This window comes from Desmodus rotundus, chromosome 7 (assembly GCF_022682495.2).
Source record: "Desmodus rotundus isolate HL8 chromosome 7, HLdesRot8A.1, whole genome shotgun sequence".
Taxonomy (NCBI): domain Eukaryota; kingdom Metazoa; phylum Chordata; class Mammalia; order Chiroptera; family Phyllostomidae; genus Desmodus; species Desmodus rotundus.
In genome coordinates this window covers 130,980,694-130,989,666 of record NC_071393.1, presented here as the reverse complement: position 1 = coordinate 130,989,666, position 8,973 = coordinate 130,980,694, and the positions used below count along the sequence as shown (strand labels likewise).

Genomic DNA, 8,973 nt, shown 5'->3' with positions numbered 1-8,973 from the left:
AGCTGAATTCTTTTCTGCCCCTGGCCCTTAGCGCTATGTCTGGCACTTACTATGTGCTCAATACGTAGTTCTTGAAAGGAGGATGTACAGCATGGTGACAATGCAGGGCAGGACCTCAGAAATCCCAGAGTGTGTGACACACATATGTCTGTGCCATGGGAGGGGAGAAGCAGTCACCCGTGGAGCCCCCACCAGCTCTGTGCTGAGTGGGTAAGACACCCCCTCCCAAGGGCCTAGCAGTCATGACAGGGACAGATGCAAGAATGTCACTAGGACTGGAGGACAGTGGCAGTGGGGCTCTGAGTGCCAAGGACAAGCACCCCAGGGGACAGGGGAAGCTTTAGCTGGATGTTGGGAAAGGGTCAGGAGCTGCTACCTAAAAGGGAAGTGCTTCAGGGAAGAGGAAACAGCCAGGGCAGAGGCCTGCCTTGCAGACCCATGGGCAGGGAAGAGGGACTTGGGACTTCGTCTGTGGGATGAGAGGGGGGTCACAGGAGGGTGTGAGCCGTGGGTTTTTGAGGGATGAGCCCCATGGGATGGTTGCAGGTGACCTGGAGGCCGTGAGACCCACAGGGAGGCCAGTCAGGACACTTAAGATGCAACCATTGCGGGTCTCCAGCTGGCGCAGTGCAGGTGTCCGGGCTTCAGAGGTCAGACTGACAGCCTTTGGCAACTGGCTGGATGTGGGGAGGGGCCAGGAAGAGGAGGGAGGAAGTCGGGCTTGTCCCCAGGTGCCTGGTTTAGGGGCTGGTGGCTCCTACCTGTGGAGGCAGGGCAGATAGGAAGGAAGGTGGAAGGGGTGAGTCCAGAATTGCTTTTGGACATTCTGAGTTTCGAGGAATGTGAGGCATTGTAAGTCATCAGATTACAGCTGAACGTTCAGAGGGGAGGACTACATCTACCTCTGCAGGTCTGGAGCTCGTGATAAAATAGGTTTGGGCAGGAAGAGCAAGACAGAGGAAAACAGGGAAGAGCCCTGGGAATGTATGCTGTGGGGAAGGACAGGCCCGAAGACCAAGGGGGGCAGGGTGGGGAACAGGAGCAAGAGCTCCCAGGAGACAGCCTGATCCCTGGCGGAAGTCAGAAGTCACCAAGGGGCCAGGCAGGGACGCGCCCTGCATGTCTCCTGGATTAGGCAAGGCCTGAAAACGTGGCTGGGGGCTGACGCCATCAGAGCCCTGGAACCTCGCAGGGTCTCCGGGCCGGGAAGGAGTGGCCCAGTGAATGGTAAGGTGTCTTCTGGCTGACACGGGCACACGCACGTGTGCGTGTGTGTGTGTACACGTTTGTTTCAGGCCATCCTAGAGTTTGTATACTGAGCACACAGGGCCCAGTCCTTTTGCCCAGATTCACCGGTGACACAAATAAACATTTCAGTTTGGATGATGAAAGAGCCCACATTGCTGAAGCTGTGAACCAATCCCACTGGCACGGAGCCAGCAAGGACCTTTTGGGCACCCAAGGTCACCGGGATGAGTGTGCTGCCTTCTGTCCTGCCTGGTTTCAGGGGCTGCTTTTGTCTGCTGAACCTGGCTTTTTAATTAGCCAGGGGGTGCCTTTGTGGCGCCTGCTGTTTTTTCCCTGCACACCAACTCTGCAACATCAAAGACACTTAGGATTTACACTCCGTAAGATCTCAGGCCAGGTGCCGCAGCTCTCACGGGGACCTGCAGCGGGCACTTTGGAAGGCATTTGGTCTGCACCAAGAGTCGAAGGTTTTGTGGAAGGAGGCTTCTGCGGTGAACTGGCCTTCTCTGCACCAGGCGCATCTTCAGCCATGAAGAGCCGTCACCCAGAGCAACGGTCCATGCACAGACACAGGGGCCCATTTGACACAAGCTTCTGCCACTCCCATAAAGGGGTCAGCTGTGCCCCAAGTGTGGGCTTCCCCAAGAGCAGAGCCCACCTGCTTGCATGGTGATGGTTTGGGTAGCCCATATGCCCAGCATGGGTTCCGCTGCCCCACCTCAGGTGCCAAGGCCAGGCCTCTGCCAGTCTGCCAGGCGGGGCTTGGAGCCTCCTCCGGCTTCCCGGGCACGCTGCCGGTCACACAGCGTTGCTAATATTATCACATGTGCAGGGTGGCCAGGTCCGCCCAGAGCAGGCAAGAACACTCCTGCAGATTCCAAAAACATGTCTTCAGGGAGCCAACCGAGACAAGGTTTCTCTCTTCTCAGGGAAGTCTTTCCTGCAACCTCCCCACAAGGTGGGCTCTGCTGCAAAGTCCTGTTTGCAAGCATGTCCGTTGGAGGCTTTCCTTTCCCACGGCAGCACACACCTGCACCGAACTGCAAGTTTGCCTGCAGCTCCTTGTCCTCCTTCTCGGGTCCCCACCACAGCTCCTCCAGGGAAGACAGGGCAGCAAGTGGCCCTATCTTCTAGACACGGGGACAAGGGGAGGGGACAAGGTCCACCCAGCTCGGCCAGCTGGGGAACATGCACCTGGGGAGAGAGAGACCGTGAAGAGATTCCCATCCAGGGAGCTTCTCACACTCTGCCGACCCACAGCAGGGCCGGCCACCCAGCCGTTACCAAGGCTGCATTATGGTTTCAAAACAAAAATAAATAGGCCAGGTTCCTGACATGCTACTGTTTAAACCAAAACGATGAAGCTGGAAGGGCGGGCAGCAGTCCAGGCGGTGACGGAGGAGCACTGGCAGGGTGCACGTGTTGTTCAGTAACCAAGGAAGTAGCTGAGCGTGGAGGCGACTTCCCTGGTACAGTGCGCGGCAATTCAGAGAACACAAACCACACTCCTTATCTGAAGTGGCTCAGCCAGCCCCGCCGTCTGTCTCTGCAGCTCTGATGCTGTTCCTGCAGCCGGCGCAGGTCCTGGGCACAGCCGAGGCGCCCAGCCCTGCTGCTCACACTGTCCCCCACCCCAGCCTTCTGGGCTGCTGCTCTCACCACAGAGGTCCCACTTGTTGCTACAGCTGGCACTGTTCTTGGCAAAGTACTTTTTCCCCCCATCATAATCTTGATCATTAAGAACTCATCACGTTAATGAAGCCAGAGCTTAACGTTTTGGGTTCAGTGTAGCTCTGTATAAAGCTATAATCGAAGGAATGGACTTCATCATGACTGGGAATGGTCCTCCACTCTTGCTGCCAGCCAGGCAGGACGCAGAGAGATTCAGAGTGTGGGCTGAGGCCAGGGAGCCTGGGGTTGAGTTCGAGGTCAGTCACATGATAGCCACGTGTCAATGGGCAAGCCTTTACCCTCTCTGTCCCCTCGCTTGTTAAAGTAGATAATAATTATAACTAACCTGAAGGTGGTGATGAGGATTAAACACAAAGACTCAGGACAGTACTTGGCACAAGTAGCCCTTTAATAAACATGAAGTAGCATCATTATTCATCTCACCTTATGCAGAACGCCTTTCCCCAAACACTTGAGCCTTCATCCCTCCCTCCCGTTTCTGGGTTCCTCTGAGAGTCACTTCTGTACTGTGCCTTCCAGCATTTGCAGTTCGTTTTCCTTGGACTTTAAAAACTCGCGGCCCGATCCGGGGCAATGACTGGGGTATGTATGTTCATCACTGCGAGTAAGTGGGCAAAAGCCTGGCGGTGTGGCATTGGCTTGGGCACTCTGACTAACAGTTAACATGCAAAGTGCGAAAACTCGCCTTGACACAGACACCTGAACTGAGTGTTTATAGCAGCTTCCAGCCCCAAGCTGGAAACAACCCAGAGGTCCTTTGCCAAGTGGGTGGTTGCCCTGTGGTCCAGCCACACTGTGGACACACCTCAGCAGCACGAGGCATGAGCTCCTGGCACACAGAACAACCTGGTGGCGTCTCCAGTGAATTATGCTGGAGGGGACAAGCTGGGGGGGATTCTGTCACCTTCGAGTGACATACTTCATGATTCCAATGGCACAAGCGTCTTGAAATGGCAGGAGTACAGAAATGAGGACAGGTTAACGGTGGCCAGGGCTGAAGGAGGAGATGAGGGCAGAGGAGGGGCAGCCCGAGCGGTCTGTGGAGGTGGACATGCTCTGTACCCGCTGGTGTCGGCGTCAGTATCCTCCTTGTGACATTGTATCCGTGGTTGTGCAACATGTTGCCACTGGAGAAAACTGGGTAAAAGGTGCAGGGGGTCTCTCTGTGTCATTTATTACCACTGCAGAGTCCACAGTGACCTCAAAGTCAAGTGTTTATTTTAAACAAAACCACTTAAGGTGTTCCCAACAGAAGCAGAGAGAGTGGAGGGGGTTGCCCACTCATGGGGAAAGATGGCAGACCTCTTTTAGAGGGTTTTACTTCTTAGACACAAAGTGTGTCGATTGTACTTGAACATTTTTGAGTTCGTTGTACTTATTCCTTGGAGCTTTAATAATAGCATTGTTCAGTCATATTAAATGACGGTATTGTCTATTAACAGGGATTTTCAACCATTGCGCTGCAGGAATTTTTAAAGCACGCTGCACCTGACCATTTATTCAGGGGCACTGACCTCTTTTCCCTTAGATTGTCAAATTAAAAAAAAATGACAACAGCCAACAAATAGCCATCCAGTATGAATGAATACAAATTGTACCTATTTTTGTCAGATTGGCAAAAAATATATTTTTGGCATGCCGCAGAATGTTAGTGATTAGTTTACGTGTGCCATGAGATGAAAAGGGTTGACAGTCGCTGGTCCTAATACATTAAGATTCACATTGTCTTTTCAATTGGGAGAAGTACAAAAACTTAGAGGTGATCTTTTCTTCTCTCTTTTAAAAAATTTAATTATTTATTTTTAGAAAGAGGGGATGGGATGGAGAATGGGAGAGAGATATCTGGTGGGGATCGAACCCAGAACCCAGGCCTGCCCCTGACCGGGAATCAAATGGGCGAACTTTCACTTTGGGGGATGATGCCCAGCCCACTGAGCCACGCTGGGCGGGGCAGAGGCAATCTTTTCTGATTGGCTCACTTCACAAATTCAGGAACTCAGAGGCTTACAGCTAATGAACGGTATTAACATGACCTAGAACCTGACACCCAGGACCCAGTCCTGTGCTTCGGACACACTTCAGCATTATCAGCGTATCTAGAGGACTCTCCTGAATTACTCTGGTTCCCAAGCTTAGTTCTTGAGATGACTCATTGCTGTCCAGCAGGGGTGCCCCTGCTCAGTCACTGGGTGGGCGGCCACTGCTGGTGCAGAGGGCCACCGATCCAGAGAAGTTCACGAACCAGGCAGGTGCGTGGGCTCATCCTTGAAGCCCATTGTAGGACCTGAGTGGGAAAGGACAGACTAACACTTGGAGAGCTGGCAAGAAAGAATGAGAGAAAAAGAGGAAGGGTGGGAGGAAGGGGAGGAGGGAGGGAGGGAAGGAGGGAAGGAGGGAGGGAGGAAAGCCAAGAGCAGAGAGCCAGGGCTAGAACCAGCTCTCCAGCTCAGATTAGGGTTTCTCTGATGGGGCGCCCCAGAAATGGCCAGCCCAGGGTGAGATTTTCATTTCCGGTTAGCCAACGGCACTAATTTGTTTCATCACTAAGGGGGAAGCCAGTCTAGGACAGAGAAATGGGAACATAATTTTCCAGAACACCAATCACCACCCTGGGATTCTGGGCAGGGTCCCTCCGTGTTGCCCTCTTGCCTTCGTACAACAAGATGTTGGATTCCAGTAGAGGCAATCCAGCTTTTGTTCTGAACTTCCTGTGGAGACTGAGCACACATACAACTAAAATCAGGTTTACAAAATAAGATTTCTACCGAATCGCTGCTGAAGCTAGCTAACCAACTACAAATGTGAAACAGACCAGAATAATTTCCCTGGCTTATTAAATTGGCCCCTGCTTCCCTGTGAGTGGTGGAGACGCTGGCTGCAGGGAAAAGATGTAGGGAAAGCAGAGTAAAAATTCTGCTTTTTGGGAGACCTTTTGCACGTTGCACAAACAGCTCCCACCGCCAGATGAGTCAGAATTTCCGAATGGCATAATTTTAGGGCCTTCTTGTGGTTCCCTCTCTGGGCCACTTCTGAAAGGGAGGCCTTGGGGTGGGGTTTCCTGTGCTCAATTCCACAGATGACACAGAGGGGCTCCCCACCTCCTTTGCCAGAATTTTCTTCCAGATAAGTTTTCCTTTCCACTCCTTTTTCTGACAGCAAGGAATGCTGATGCCGAATTGAAGTCTTTCTGGTCTTCCTGGCTGCCAACCACGCCCTGCTCTCCCTCCCCGACCCCAACCACGTTCTCCTGTGTTGCTTCCTCAGCTACTTTTCCCTTCTGTATGAACTGTTTTGCAGTGACAAAAGGTGGCCATGTAATTGATAAAAACCAAGTCTGGTTTTCAGGTCAAGCTTAAGAAAAACAATGGGAGAATGTTCTGAAAAGCTTCCATCTTTGTAAAACCAAAGATGATAACAATAGCAATAAAGCTAGCAATACCTGCACACTATTCTGTGGTTTATAAAATAACTTTATCCCATTATTCTCATCCATGAACTACTACTGGTATCCCTCTTGAACAGATGAGAAAACCAAGGTTCTAAGAGGTCACACGGCTTGCTAAGGCCCACACAGTTAAGAAATGGGGCTGGGCCTGGAATTCGGGTCTCTCAGCTCTGACACTGATGCTCGCGGCTGTGGGAACAGCGAGAGGGACAGTTTGTCTCTCTGCACTGGTGCCACCCTGTTCAGGTTCCAGTCCCTTGGACACAGGCTCATTGCACTGGGACCTCCCTGGGGAAGACAGTCTGTGCTGCATTCTTCTCCATATTCCCAAGGACTAGCACACAGTAGGTGCTCAGGAAATGTTTGATGAGAGTCTGAATAGCTGGCTGTATGCCAGAAACTGTAGAAATCACACTGTACCCAGAACAGCTCACAATACCCAGCACAAAACCATTCAGGACAGGTTCCTATATTCACACCCATTTAACAGAAAGGAAACCAAGTGTGAGTAATGAGCTCAGAGTTGCAAACTCCAGCAGTCTGGCAGCAGACCTTGAGCTCTTTCCTCCCCACTGCACCAAACCTAGAACCGGTCAAGGGCAAGAATGGGAGAGGCCCTTTGCGTACATTGCAAATGAGCCTCAGAACAATTATAACTTAATAAATGGGTAATTAATTCGGAGGTCTGGCAGACACTGGCGTTTTAACTCGAACGAGGTCTACCAGGTGATGACTCCGGGCTCTGCCTACTTTTCTCCGGTGTGGAAAGGACACACACACACCGTCTGTTCTACAGTTTAATCTTTCCTTTCGGACGCTGATTTCTACTCGGATTTAATCCACACACCTTGCTTGATAAAGGGCCTGCGACCTCCCTAAGAAATGAAAGAGGAACACACCCTCTGGGAAGCATTAGATACGGGCCAGTGACTTCACTCCCCAAGCCCAGCCTCCTTCTGCCCATCGTCCAAGTGGGCGTAGCCACACCTGAATCGTGAAGACCAGTCCACCTGGTACTTCATTCTACAAAGCTGTACTCCTCCTTAGCGGCCGTCACCTCGTCTAAAGGAGGCGGAACCAGTTGTGCGAACCTGTAATCACCGGGACAAAGACCAGGGCTGGGGCAGAGGACGGTTCAAAGGGCTCGAAAGCGCTGGGAGCGCCGAGGCCCAGATAAGGTTTAGAGTCCTTCTGCGGCGAGGTTAAGGGGGTGGTGTAGTCGGAGTCGCGGGATCAGCTAGAGGACCGGCGGGAGGGTGTGTCTGGCGGGGGAGGGGGAGCTGGGCAGCGAGGAGGGCACTTTACCGGGGCTTAGGTTTGTGGGAGGTTCGGGTGAGGCGTGGGATTCGCATTCTTCGTGGCTCATTCCCAGTCGCCCCCGTTTCTCGGCATCCGGGGCACTCCCACCCGAGCCTGGGGCCCAGAGATACCACGTGTGGTGGCTCCGGGGACTGTGGGGTCGGAGGGGCCGGGTGGGGCTCCCTCGCTGTCAGGCTGACCGAGCGCGAGGTGTCACTTCCTTCTTGGATCCGCGCCTCCGGGAGGGGTGCCCCTGCCTTTGCCCCGACCTGGGCTGTGAGCGGGCGATCCCGCCAGACCCCCAGCCTTCTGCCCAAGTCTGGACGCCCAGAGGAACTCATTCCCCAGATTCAAATTTCCCCGGGAGGGAGGCAGCTTCGCGCCACCCCGAGGATGAGACTCGGGCGGAGGCAGGTGCGGGGCGGGAGCTGCGTGGGGGGTGGGGGGGGACTGGAGACCGCAGCCCTGGGCGCGGGACGGGGGGTTGGGTGGGGAGCAGCCCCCCGCGTCCCTCCGCCTGGGGGTTCTGCTACAGAGCGCCCGCTGGGCAGGGCCCGCGCCCCAGGCCTCCGCCGAGCGCCCGGAGTCCGGCGCGTCCTCGCCCGCCCGGCCCCGTGGGGTGCCCCTGGGCAGCTCCCGCATCCGGTCCTCTAGCCGACGGGGCGGGGCGGGGGCCGGAGTGCGGGCCCCGCCCCTGCCCCGCCCCTTCCCCCGCCCCGCTCCGGAGCCGCCCAGTACGCAGGGGGCGGAGGGTGGCTCCGCGCGAACTGCCCGCGGCGCCCCGCTCCAGCACGCCCTGGGCCGGGTAAGTGGTGCGCGGCCGGGGGGCCGGGCGGGGGGCCGGTGAGGTCGGGGCCTCAGCTCCTGGCCCTGCCCTGACACGTCTCCCAGGAATTAGGGTCCGCGAAAGTCGAGGGGACCCGGGGAAGCGTGCCCGGCGCGGGGGCGGGGGCGGGGGCCCTGCCATGACAGCTGCCGGCGGGCGGGTATTTTTAGTTTAAACCCAGCCGTTCCCTGCCGCCTGCGAAGTTCCAGAGCCCTTCCGCTCCCCAGCGCTGGGGGTTTGGCCCCCAAGAAAAAGCCCGAAACCCTGGGCAGCGCGTCCGCGGCGGGCTAGGCGCCGCCTCCCGTCGTAGCTCTGCCTCTGCAGGGGGAAGCGGACCTGTCACCTCGGGCTCCCGTGGGCAGTAAGCGCGGGCAGAGATCCCCGCTCCTGGCGACCACGAGCTAGCCCAGCGCCCCACGTCGGGAGGGAGCGTCAAATCCCGCAGGCGCTGTTTCCTTCAGAC

General features: G+C 55.3%; 1 protein-coding gene across 1 annotated transcript in view; it reads left to right on the top strand.

The window, feature by feature from the left end:
* Nucleotides 1-8,435: 8,435 nt before the first annotated feature.
* The window catches only part of SYNE3 (spectrin repeat containing nuclear envelope family member 3), a 75,303-nt gene continuing 74,765 nt past the window's right edge, over nt 8,436-8,973 (top strand). Inside the window, exon 1 of the mRNA XM_053927809.1 lies at nt 8,436-8,489. The gene's annotated coding sequence lies outside the window, so the exon portion shown is untranslated. The remainder of the gene's footprint in view (nt 8,490-8,973) is intronic.